Raw genomic sequence first — 12,643 nt, 5'->3', positions numbered from 1 at the left:
ATAAAATAAGCTCATATTTGTAGTTGAAGAACTATATCTTACTTAACAAATTTACAGTAAATGCAATATCAAGTCGAGTATAATTAGCAAGATACATTAGTCTTCATCAGTATAATTACACTAAGATATGGTACTTCTGGACCAAGAATGTCTTCATCATTTTCTTGAGGTTTAAGAAGAGCCTTTATCAATGAATAACGACCTCATAACTATTGAAGTGCATAATAGATATGACTTGTTCATTTATAACCTTTTAAGCACCTTAATTATCTAAGCATCTTGATGTATAAAAACACCTTTATTTAAATATTCAATTTCTAATCTAAAACAAAACTTTGCCCTTCAAAGATCTTTCATCTCAAATTCTTTTTTTAACTAATCAATTGCCTTTGTGAGTGATGAGTTCAAATTTTTGCCCCCATTTAGTATTAAATTTGGGGATTTAATTGAATTTTAGTACTTAAAAGATTGATTTAATCAAGATTTGTGATTATTGGATTTATTGAGTTCGTAAGATAAAAATGGCATAAAAAGTGATTTTAGTTGCATAAAATATTATTGGATATTCTAATGTTTGTTAATGTAGTTGAAATTTTATTTGGGTCATTAAAAGTGTGGATTTGGAAATGTTCTGAGTTACAAGTTAAGTCCAAAATCTGTGAATTTTGAAAAGAAATAATTGAGGAGCTAAATGTACCCCTAGTTTTTATCTTACACTCTCCTTCTTCAAGTGGACCACCCAAAAACCTTTTCTACACCATTGGTTTCTTCTAAGTTACACATTCCTACCACTTAAACACAACTTAGCCGGATCAAGCCATATGACACTCCACATCTTTCAAATTTGGCCAACCATATGATGAAACGTGTCACTATCCTTGCACACACATATGCACCAATCAGGGTGCGCCACATTATCATCTCCTTCTCTTCTCCACACAACAAGAAAACCTAGGCTCAGAATGCCACCACCGCGCTGCCAGCCTTCCATCTTCTCTTCAGAGCACCATGAGCCACTGCAATGCCACCACCGTGACCAACATAGTGTTTCCATCACCATCAAACACCAACGCCGACACCACTAGATCGGAGAAACAACTACTTCAAACCTCCACGCACCTGCAGCGTTCAACCTTGCCACCACCATGAAATGCACCAAAACTTGCATGAACCAAGCTCGTGTCCATCATTACGCCTGTAGAACGACGACACCACCGCAACGCAGTCATTGTTGCACCTATTCGAACCACCATGTTCATGTGGTAAAGCAAGACGCAGGCGACTTCAATCGCAGCAACCATGACAATAACTTTGTGAAATGTGAACTCGTCGCCATTATCTTGCACCAACGACCATTTAAGCCCAATCGGATGCAGATCCACATCTGTTGACGTCCAAGCATGACCACCGCAAGAGCACTGAAGCACCACGTTCATGAGACTACATCACCACGCAACTGTTTGAATCTTGCTACTCCACCATCGTTCGTGAACCTGCATACACAAAGCATGTCTGAAACTGTGTCATAGTAGTTTGCCTCAGCAGCGAAAATGCACCACACTGGATTCCATCAACCACCTTACGAAAACTGCAACAGTCGTGAACCATGGAAGCAACACTTAGGAAACCCTAATTCCAAAGCGAGAGGAGATGCCACGTGTTGGCCTCTATTGGTCAAAGATGGTCAAACAGTCAATTCTGATCAATATTGCAAAAATGATCAAACAAGGGGGCATAATTGAAAATTGGACAGAAATTAAGTTGCTAAATAATTAATTAAAGATTTTTAATTAATTAACTTCGATATATCTCAAATTATCAATAGAGAAACTCTTTCAAATATTTTAGAAATTGATAAAATCTCTTAATTATTTAAGAAATATTATATCAAGAGATGAAAGATTTCAGCAATATAAAAGGATAAAGTCCAAGTCCAATCAAGACTTATATAAAGAGACCCAATAGAGTAGAAAAAAGACACTTAAATTGAAATTTTTTTTTTATTATTGTGTTTACTTTCATTCATCTATGTCTTTTATCTTTGAATCACGTGAAAAGTAATAGTTTTACATCATAGCTAATTAGTTAGATGTTTTAATCTACATGCATGTTAATCACATGAGTTAAAGGGTTTTTAACTTTAATTGAGAATTTACTTTGACTAACTTTAGAAACTTTCATGTAATTAAGTTGGTTTTTGCTAATAATTGAAATGTACTTTGATTAGAGGTAAAACTTTAATTAGAAATAATCAAGAATTTACTTTGGTTAATTAACTTTTTGCTTGATTTTAGAGGTAAAAGAATAGATATGATTAGGAATAGTAATATTTAATTGAGCAATAATCTGAAGAATCTATATAGAAAGCAATGAAATTGACCTATTTTATTATAATTGTTTCTAAGTCTTTTATTAATTTGCTATTTCATTCTTAAATTCTTTAATTTTTTTGCATATCATCATATAGTTTTAATTGCATTATGATAGATTTCTTATAAGAGTCAAATATTAAAAATCAATTTCGTACTCGTTGGGATACGACTCAAGGTTAGCTTAACCCTATCTAGTTGGTTCACTATTAACCTGGCAAAACTAAAGTTGCTAGAGTTAAGTAGTGTTAATTTGATAGCAATATTAACGAGCTCATTAGGAGTTCAACAATGTTTATGCCATGTACATAAATAATAATTATGGCAAATTCATTTTCTAATATTTTCATATAAATACAATGACAACAAGGATCATTTCTATATCCTTCTTTTAACAAGTCCTCAATTAGACGGTTATACCATATACGTTTTGATTCCTTTAATCAATAAAAGGACTTGATTAATTTTATTGAATAACCCTCTTATTAATGGACACTCAAGGGGGAGTGTTATGAATTAATGGTCGTCCATTGATTTGATACATATACTCATATGATTGATATGATTGATACTCATTCATATGATTAATTACTCTTTATATAAATATTTGTATTAACTATTTGATTTGTATCCTTTAGGTTACATCTTGTATCTATAAATATGACTCTTCGTATCAGTAATAAGACACACATAAAAGTTACTCTCCATTTTGTCTTCTTCCTTTCTTTCTTTTCTATATTATTAGCTTTATTTTATAACACGTTATCAGCACGATGCTCCAAGCAACTGAGCGCTAGTGGAAGTATTTTTTTCTCTAAGGACAATGTTTTGCGTGTCTTAATCTAGACTCTTTATTATCCTTTCTTCATTTACAATTTTATCTTATATTCTTATTTTTTTTATAAGTATGGTTTGACTTTATCAATCTCCATCTCTGTCTAATTATTATTATTATTATTATTATTATTATTATGATTACTATTATTATTACTATTATTATGATTATTATTCATATTATTTTATGTGCTTTTTTAAACATGTCAAACCTTGCAAATTTTGAATTTGTGACCCTTGATATTACGAGGAAGAATTACTCATATTGGATATTGGATGTTGAAATATATTTAGACGCAATGGGTCTTGGTGATGCCATTAAAGAAATAAATTGATAAGCGAGCCTCAAAGAATCTTTGGCGGAAACTCCTCGCAAGGCCGTCAATCGTCAATCATTCGGTGGAAAACCACCAAATCGGCAGCGGAAGACTAAGTTCCAGTGGGGAACTCTCACTGAATTGGTAACCCGACGAGGTTAAAAACCTAATCTAGGGTTAGGGTTGAGTTGCGACGAAAGGAAAATTTATCACTCTCTTTCCTCAAAGCTGCGATTACATGAGATTGGCTTGCCATTTTATAGGTAAAGGCAATCGGGAAAAAGAAAAGAAGAAAGGTAAAAACCCTAGACGCTAAAGGAGGAAACCGTGAACGAAATCCCTAAAACTCTAGCAAAGTCTAGCACTCGTGATAAGGTGAGGAACACGTGAAGGGTATGAACTACCAGATCTATGATAAGAAACGAGAACAACGCGTGAAAAATAAACTGGTTTGGCTACAGGTGACGAAGGAGGCAACCCTAGCTGAGACGCTACAATGCGTGAGGGAAACCAAGCAAGAAAGGTCTCGTGTGTAAGAAGGAAGCGTTGTACTAAATTCCTAACAAAAGATTGGCACTCGATAGTTTGATGCACTCGTGAAGGTGTGGAAGGAAACCCTAACGGCGAAGGATTTCCGTGACAGGAAGAGGTGGAAGATGTGTGAAAGAATTTGAACTGTATGCTTGTGATGTGTGGGCTTCAAATGAGCAGGCAAAGTCTCCATTCTGAAAAATATAGATGGGTCGTTGATTGGTTGCTTAGTGTGGCCCAACAGAAGAGGTGTGTTGTTATTAGTGTTAACGCGTGAAGTTGTGGAAGAATAGATGATGTGGATCCATGTGATACTTCAAGGGAAACATTATTTGGGCTGCTGGTGAAAGTTTGGCATCCTGATTCTTAGAGAAAATTGGGTTGTTTCTCTTTCCAAGCCCAAACAGTTGAAGCAAGCTGCACCGAAGAATTAGTGGGTTGCTGGCAGATTTGTAGTTAACCTGGACTGCTGCACAATAAAACCCAATTTAAACAAATATTTATTTAATAAAGAAAATAAAAAACTTAAAAGAAATTAAAAGAAAAATGGGCCCGGCCATTGGCCCTAGCTGAAAAGCCCTGTAGGGTGATATTCATCATCCCCTCCCTCTTGAAGAGGATCTGTCTTCAGATCAAGAGGGTTCTTCAAGGCCCACAGCTTTAAAAACTTAGTTCCTATAGGATCAAAAACACATCTACAAAAATCATCAAATAAATTTTCATTAAAATTTTGGACTTCGTGTAGACTATGTTTTCCAAAGACACATGACAATGGGCATCTATGTTTGGAAATATTTTCAATGAAACCCACTTCACTAAAACATTGATTTTCACTTTGACGTAATTGAGTCCAAAAAGGTAATTCTAAGCTAGAAATTGATTTTGGAAATTCTTTTAAAGGGTTTAAAATGAATGATGAAGGTGGAAAAACAATTTTAGGGAGAACTAAGACAAAAGTATTAAAGACAAATAAAGAAGAGTTGATAGATGGAATTACTCCCTTGAAGTCTATGCAAGGAATTGTAGGATGTTGTATCTCTACTTCTCTAAGCATGATTTCTTTTCTTTCTTGTCTCTCAATCTCTTCCTCTTTTGTTTCAAACTCTTTCTCTTGTCTTACTCTCTCTTTTTTTCTTCAAATTCTTTTCTCTCTTTTTCCTCCTTCTCTTTTCTCAGTTGTTCCTCTTCTTCTCTCAATTCTTGCTCAAATTTCTCTCTTTCTTTTTGCTCTCTTCTTTGAATTCTTAATCTTTCTTTTTCTTCCAACTCCCTCATCTCTCTTAAGAGTATTGTGAGTTTTTCCTCCTTCCTCCTTGCTATCTCAATCTTCTTTTTCTCTATCTCACGATCAAAATCAAAGGAAGATGGTATGAATGTTCTTCTCATGCATGCTCTCAACTCACTCCAATTTTGAATGGGAGATTTTCTTCCTTTTTCCACTCTATATTGCCTATAATCCCACCACTCTCTTGCATGTCCTATAAAACTAGAAATGCATAAAGTAAGAAAGTAGTATTTACTATGTGTAAGATGGAAAGAATGCACCAAATCATCTATTTCCCTCTCCCAAGATATGTATGATAATGCACTTATGTCCTCACCAAAGAAAGGGAATGTACTCTCATGTGTATGATGCATTTTATCCTCACAATGACTACCTAAATGCAATTCATTGTACGAATGAAAACTCATTTTGGAAAACACTTTTGAAACACTTATCTAAACAACTTTTCACAAAGAAACTTTAGGAATTTCTAAAGAGAATATAAAGGAAAAGATTTCTAGAGATGTTCCCAGGAAAGGGAGGTGAGTCTCATGGACAGGCTTAGAAACCAAGCCTTTCCTAGCCATAAATCTCTAAATTTCTTTCACAAAAATTCTCAATAAAATTTCCCAGCAAAACAGATCTTAATTGTGAAAAACAACTTTCAAAGTGTGTGAAATGCTATGACCAAAGAAGGTCAACTAAGCATTGAAAGATTTGCACCTAGATATCACGGTGACCTAAAACATAGAAGCAATCATACAAATTACACAAAACCTGGACATTTAAAACTTAAAGGCAGAAAACATAAAAACTGAAAACATAAACTAGACGAAAATCCTAAGTGAAAATTCAAGTGGCCTTTGGAACCCCTTGAACCTCACATGACACGCTTAAAAACTATTACAAACTTGCTATGGATGGAATTGTTCTAAAGCATTTTCCCACCTAAGCCAAATGAAAGGGAAAACTGAAATTGAAAAAAATTACACAAAATCTGTGATATGAAAACAACAATAAGTACGAAAAAAATTAAAACTATGCTAAGCTATGTCTCTCGGCCAGCCTCCCAAAACATATCCCCCTCAAGTGTTTCTTCCACTTTGATGCTCTCAAGTCCCAGCTCACTCCTTTTTCCTCTCGGCAGTTGAGTCCCCAAAAGAATCCTCACCACTCCAGTACCCTCGTAAGAGACTTCACCTACAAGGTTGCCAAAAACAATGAGATGGGAGAATCCAAAACAGAACAAGCGAAGTCAAGCTACTGTGTGAGAGTAAAAAGAATCAGGAAAACAAGAAAAGGTCAAATATGAAAAAAATTGGACAATATCAAGTGAAAGATGTAATAGACAAACTCAAAGGATGGCCAACAAAGACAAGCAAAAAAACAAGCTATTAAAGAAAGGAGGCACACAAAAGGAACCTAAAGAATGTGTCTAAAACAAGATGAACAAACTAAAATCAAAGACTCAAAATAAGTTGAATCAAAAGCATGTACAATTGAAATTGAACAGAGTAGTAGGCACTTTGTGAACTGTGCAAGACAACTTGTATTTTGCTGAACCAAATAATGTTCTCAAATTAAATAAAGACTGAATCATTATCTTTCAGATGCTTTTTTTTATCAAAATCTTTTTCTTTTCACTGATTTCTTTCTCTTTTCTTTTCATCTCTCAAAAACGTGTAGAACAGTTCACAACAATATCAATATTCTACCACCAAAACAATGAACACATGCACATGACAGACTGCAAGGATCCAACTCAAAAACAATTTGAAAGACACACACAAGGAAAAATATAAAGAGACTCGGGTAGTGCAGAACTAATATTAGAGGCAAAGAAAGTCAACAGACTGATACTGATGCAATGACAAAGAAATGGCCGAACAACTTCACTCAACAACCATATATGATGTAGCACACAGAATGCTCACAAATTCAACTCCTCTCAGTAGAACATAACCACAAATGCAACTAATATTCATGGATAACACTGAACGAATGCTCCTAATTGCAGCAAAGAAAAAAATGAGTGACAAAAGCAGACAAATGTTTCTGTTACAGATTGAATGAAGCAACCATACTGCAACAATTTTTAATGGCCATAATCTGTGAAAACATAAACTGCAAATCAACAAAAGATGCATCAATAGTCACGACAGACAACTAGGCTAACCACAGAAACAAGAAAATGTGATTAAGCAGACACACGATTGAAAATAGATGTAGTTGCAATTAAGATTCATATAGCCACAAGAATTCATCAGATCAACATAGAACATGCATTGAAAACACTGAAAAACTATTAGAAACCAGATTCTGTTAAAATAGATGAAGCTAGCAGCACTCAACTCAATCAAGGATACTAATCCAGAGGCAACAATTTGGAACAGAACGAAAATTGAAGCATCTATGAAGGAATACAAGACTGCACTAAACAAGGTATTGATAATGGCTATGCCTTCACGGACCAAGCTTGCATTCCACACATAGATTCAGATATGAATCAGATTACACTATGATGGAAGGCACATTAAAATGCTTCGATCACATCAATCCTTGGCCAACAGATGCATAATGCAGAACAACATAGAAACTCAAAAGTAGAGACATCAAATGTGTAAGCTAAACAGCAACAAGCACGATACAGCAGAACATCGAAATTGACACTGCAGAAATTGCTATTGATCTACTAGCAATTAAAGAACTCAACAAAACTCATTGAAAGCAGAACAAAGACTAAAACAAATACAAAACAGTGAAGAAAACACATTGGAGGCACAATTGCTATTGAATTTAGTGACATATAAAATAACTAAACAATTCCTAAGACAAAACACGAGATTAGAAAATTTAAAGCTAGGTAAAAAAAAATTGAAAAACCTAATTAACATGCAATGAACGGCAGATTAGGCAGCTTAAGACATGATATCATCAGTATTGATTCAAGACTATTCAGAACAACTAATTTGAATCAATTTCAGTGAAACATTTCAACACAGATTGAACACCAGAGACGCAAAAACGCAATCTATCAGGAACAAGATGAAAACAAACAATGAAGAAGAAAATGAACAGAGATACTCATCTTTGAAGACCTCTTCACTCCAAGCTCGAAACCGAAGCTCTGATTACCACATGATGAGCGAGCCTTAGCGAATCTTTGGCGGAAACTCCTCGTAAGGTCGTCAATCGTCAATCGTTCGGTGGAAAACCACCAAATCGGCAGCGGGAGACTAAGTTCTAGTGGGGAACTCTCACTGAATTGGTAACCCGACGAGGTTAAAAACCTAATCTAGGGTTAGGGTTGAGCTGCGACGAAAGGGAAATTTATCACTCTCATTCATCAAAGCTGCGGTTACATGAGATTGGCTTGCCATTTTATAGGTAAAGGCAACCGGGAAAAGAAAAGAAGAAAGGTAAAAACCCTAGACGCTAAAGGAGGAAACCATGAACGAAATCCCCAAAACTCTAGCAAAGTCTAGCTCTCGTGATGAGGTGAAGAACACGTGAAGGGTATGAACTACCAGATCTGTGATAAGAAACAAGAATAACGCGTGAAAAATAAACTGGTTTGGCTACAGGTAGACATGTCAAAGTGAGCCAACTCGGCTCACACGGGTTGGCTCACCACGAGTCGAGTTGAAAATTAGTGAACCCAACCCGGCTCACTTTATGGTGAGCCAGAAATTTTGTAACCCGGCTCAACCCACCACGGGTTGGTGGGTTAAGTGGGTTGGCTCACCAACCCACCTAAAAAAATTATTTATTTATTTATTTTTTTAGTATTCAAATATTTAAATAAATTTTGAAGTAACCCATGAGATGACAATCATATTAAAATCAAGAACCAATGTTTTGATCATGTTCACCACCAATATATGAATAATTATTTGAAAGAGAGTATCCATATAGTATAAGAAAGTATGACTAATATTACAAATTTTTTGTCATGCTATTCAACAAAATATAAATAAAAAAACTATACATTTTTTTCATGCAAATTTAGAAAAAATTGTTTATAAGACGGTTACTTGAGTAATTTACTACAAAGATTATAGTTAAAGATTAAAGTATCAACATATATAACTTGACAATCAAATTAATTAAACATTCAAACTATTCAAATATAATTAAGCAACATTCTAGCATTTAAAAATATGAAATTGTGAACAAATATAATAGGAGTAGTAAATAATTATTAAAAAAATAAAAGAAAATTAACAAAATTGTAAAAAAATGTTGGTGGGTTAAGTGGGCCAACCCACCTTCAACCCGACTCGAACCCGTTTCACCCGTGGGTTAAGTGAGCCGGGTTGAATTTTTCTCAACCCAATCCAGCTCGAACCCGTGGTGAGCCGGGTTGGCTCACGGGTTGAAACCCATTTTGACATCTATAACTACAAGTGATGAAGGAGGCAACCCTAGCTGAGACGCTACAATGCGTGAGGGAAACCAAGCAAGAAAGGTCTCGCGTGTAAGAAGGAAGCGTTGTACTGAATTCCTAACAAAAGATTGACACTCGATAGTTTGATGCACTCGTGAAGGTGTGGAAGGAAACCCTAACAGCGAAGGATTTCCGTGACAGGAAGAGGTGGAAGACGTGTGAAAGAACTCGAACTGTATGCTTGTGATGTGTGGGCTTCAAATGACTAGGCAAAGTCTCAATTCTGAAAAATATAGACGTGTCGTTGATTGGTTGCTTAGTGTGGCCCAACAGAAGAGGTGTGTTGTTACTGGTGTTAACGCGTGAAGTCGTGGAAGAATAAATGATATGGATCCATGTGATACTTCAAGGGAAACATTATTTGGGCTGCTGGTGAAAGGTTGACTAAGTGGAAGTCAACATTTCTTCCTACACCTCATGAATCCAAAGCATCCAAGGGTTAGGAATGCTTCCTCCTTTTCCAAGGCATCATCCAATGGCAAAGATCAAGCCTCCTTCTCCAAGCTTGATCTAAGGCCCACGATCAAGGCCCACTCCATCCAATGGCTCTCCTTTCTCATGTGTAAATGGCTTCATATAAAAGCTAAAATTTCACTCATTTGTAGACACTCTTGAATTTTGCAATAGAAGCATAGTGTTGAGAGTACTCCACCTTATTGCATTTGAGAGTCTCCCTTGCTAGAGGATTGAATCATCTCCTCTAGCCCCTTCCCTTAGCTTTCTCTTAAGCTAAACCTTCAAACACCTTAGTCCAAACCAATGCTTAGCAAGAGCCTTAAACACTTGCTTCCACTCCCTTCCATGGATCACATCTACTTCATGGAGCTTTCATCCATTCCGCACCAAGAGCTCCACCATCTGAGCAAGTAATTTGCTCTTGCAACAACAATATCATGAAAATAGATTTCACAAATATTATGAATTTATTTGATACCTTCTTGTGGCTGAACAATTGGTTCTACTTCATTCCAAGAAGTGAATGCAGCAACATTTGATTTATATTTTCATGGTCGTGATAGTGATTATGGACATGGTTATAAAGGAAATTTCAAAGACACATTTTATCACCAGAAGTGGAACAATAATGTGAAAAAGGGAAAATAAAAATGTGAAAAATAATGGCAAATAATATGAGAATATAAGTTATCATTATGGTGGTAAAGACCATTGAAGTTGTACTTGTCGTACATCAAAGCATTTTAAAATATAAGGAAAAGAAAATAGAAACACACTTTGCTTATGAAGATGGTGATTATGATTATGGCTATATGGGTGCTACTCATCTTGTTATTGTTATTTTCTTATATAAACCAAATGAAAGCATTGATAACCTCATTGGTGAGGGGAGTGTTAAAAAAATATATTTTCTCATATTATGTTCTTAATTTTAAGATAATGCTTTATATTTGTTTCATGATTCATGTTTCTTATATATAAGTTTTTCTTGATCAATAAAATCCTCTAAATGTTTTATTCTTCTTCGCCTCTTACGTAGTAATATCTAATATTGATATTTATGTTTATATGAAGAATGAATGTTGGCACTAACACTAATGATGAGGATATATGTCTTATTAATAGTGCAACAACTCATATAATTCTAAAAAGTAATAACTTTTTCTCTTGTTTGGTAATGCGAGAAGTCAATGTTAGCATTATTTCTAATACTACAAATATATTTGAAGACTCCAGAAGAGCTATTATACTTGTGCCAAGAGCTTTAATAGAAACTTATTAAGTTTCAAGAATATTTGTCTAAATGGATATCATATTGAGACAAACAATGAAGAAGACATGAAATATCTTTATATCACTATAATTGAGTTGAATAAAAAATTATGTGTATTGCAGAAATTATCAACCTTCTCTTACAGTTTACACATATATTAGTACAATTGAGATGCATGTCATGGAAAATGAGAAGTTTACGAATCAAAATCAATGCCTTTTTCGGCATGACCAATTGGATGGTTTTTACTACGGATATATTTCTACAATTAAAATGCATCTCATGAAAACAAAAACTTTACGAATCAAAATGTATTCATTGTTTGGCATTATCAATTGGGTCATCTTGAATCTATATATTATGATGTAAAGAAAAAATAAGTTGAAAAACTTATGTGGACACACACTTAAGAGTAAAAAACAAAATTCTTCAGACCAATGAGTTCTCATGTACTGTACGTTCACAAAGGAAAGTTGACAATAAGACCATCACCTAAAATATTAGAAATGAGTCAATCTCATTTTAAGAACGAGTATAGGGTGATATTCGTGGTTCAATAACCCACCATGTGGATCATTTAGATATTTCATGGTTTTAATTGATGCATCAACTAGATGGTCACATATTTCTTTATTATCGACTCGCAAATAGGTATTTGCAAAGTTATTAGCACAATTAAGAGCTTACTTCCTAGATTATCTAATTAAGAAAATATGTGTTGATAATACTGATGAAATTACTTCTCATGCTTTTCATGAGTATTGTATATCAATTAGAGTTGAAATTGAACATCCAGTAGCACATGTTCATACTCAAAATGGACTGTGGAATCATTAATAAAATGTATAAATTTTGTTGCAAGATCATTGCTTATGAGAGCTAATCTTCCAATGACTATTTGAGGATATGCATTTTGCATGTTGTAGTATTGATACACATCAAGCCAACAAGTTATCACAAATACTCTATTATTCAATTGGTTTTTGGTCAGTAACCTAATTTTTTCATTTAAGAATTTTTTAGTATGGTGTACATGTTCTAATTTCTCTACCAAAATGGACTATGATGGGTCATCAAAGATGATTGAGAATATATGTTGGATATGATTCTCCCTCAATAATAAAATATCTTGAACTACCAACAATAGACTTA

Source organism: Vigna unguiculata, chromosome 6, assembly GCF_037176805.1.
Source record: "Vigna unguiculata cultivar grain cowpea cultivar isolate G323 ecotype 2 chromosome 6, ASM3717680v1, whole genome shotgun sequence".
Classification (NCBI taxonomy): domain Eukaryota; kingdom Viridiplantae; phylum Streptophyta; class Magnoliopsida; order Fabales; family Fabaceae; genus Vigna; species Vigna unguiculata.
Note: the sequence above shows the minus strand (reverse complement) of the source record.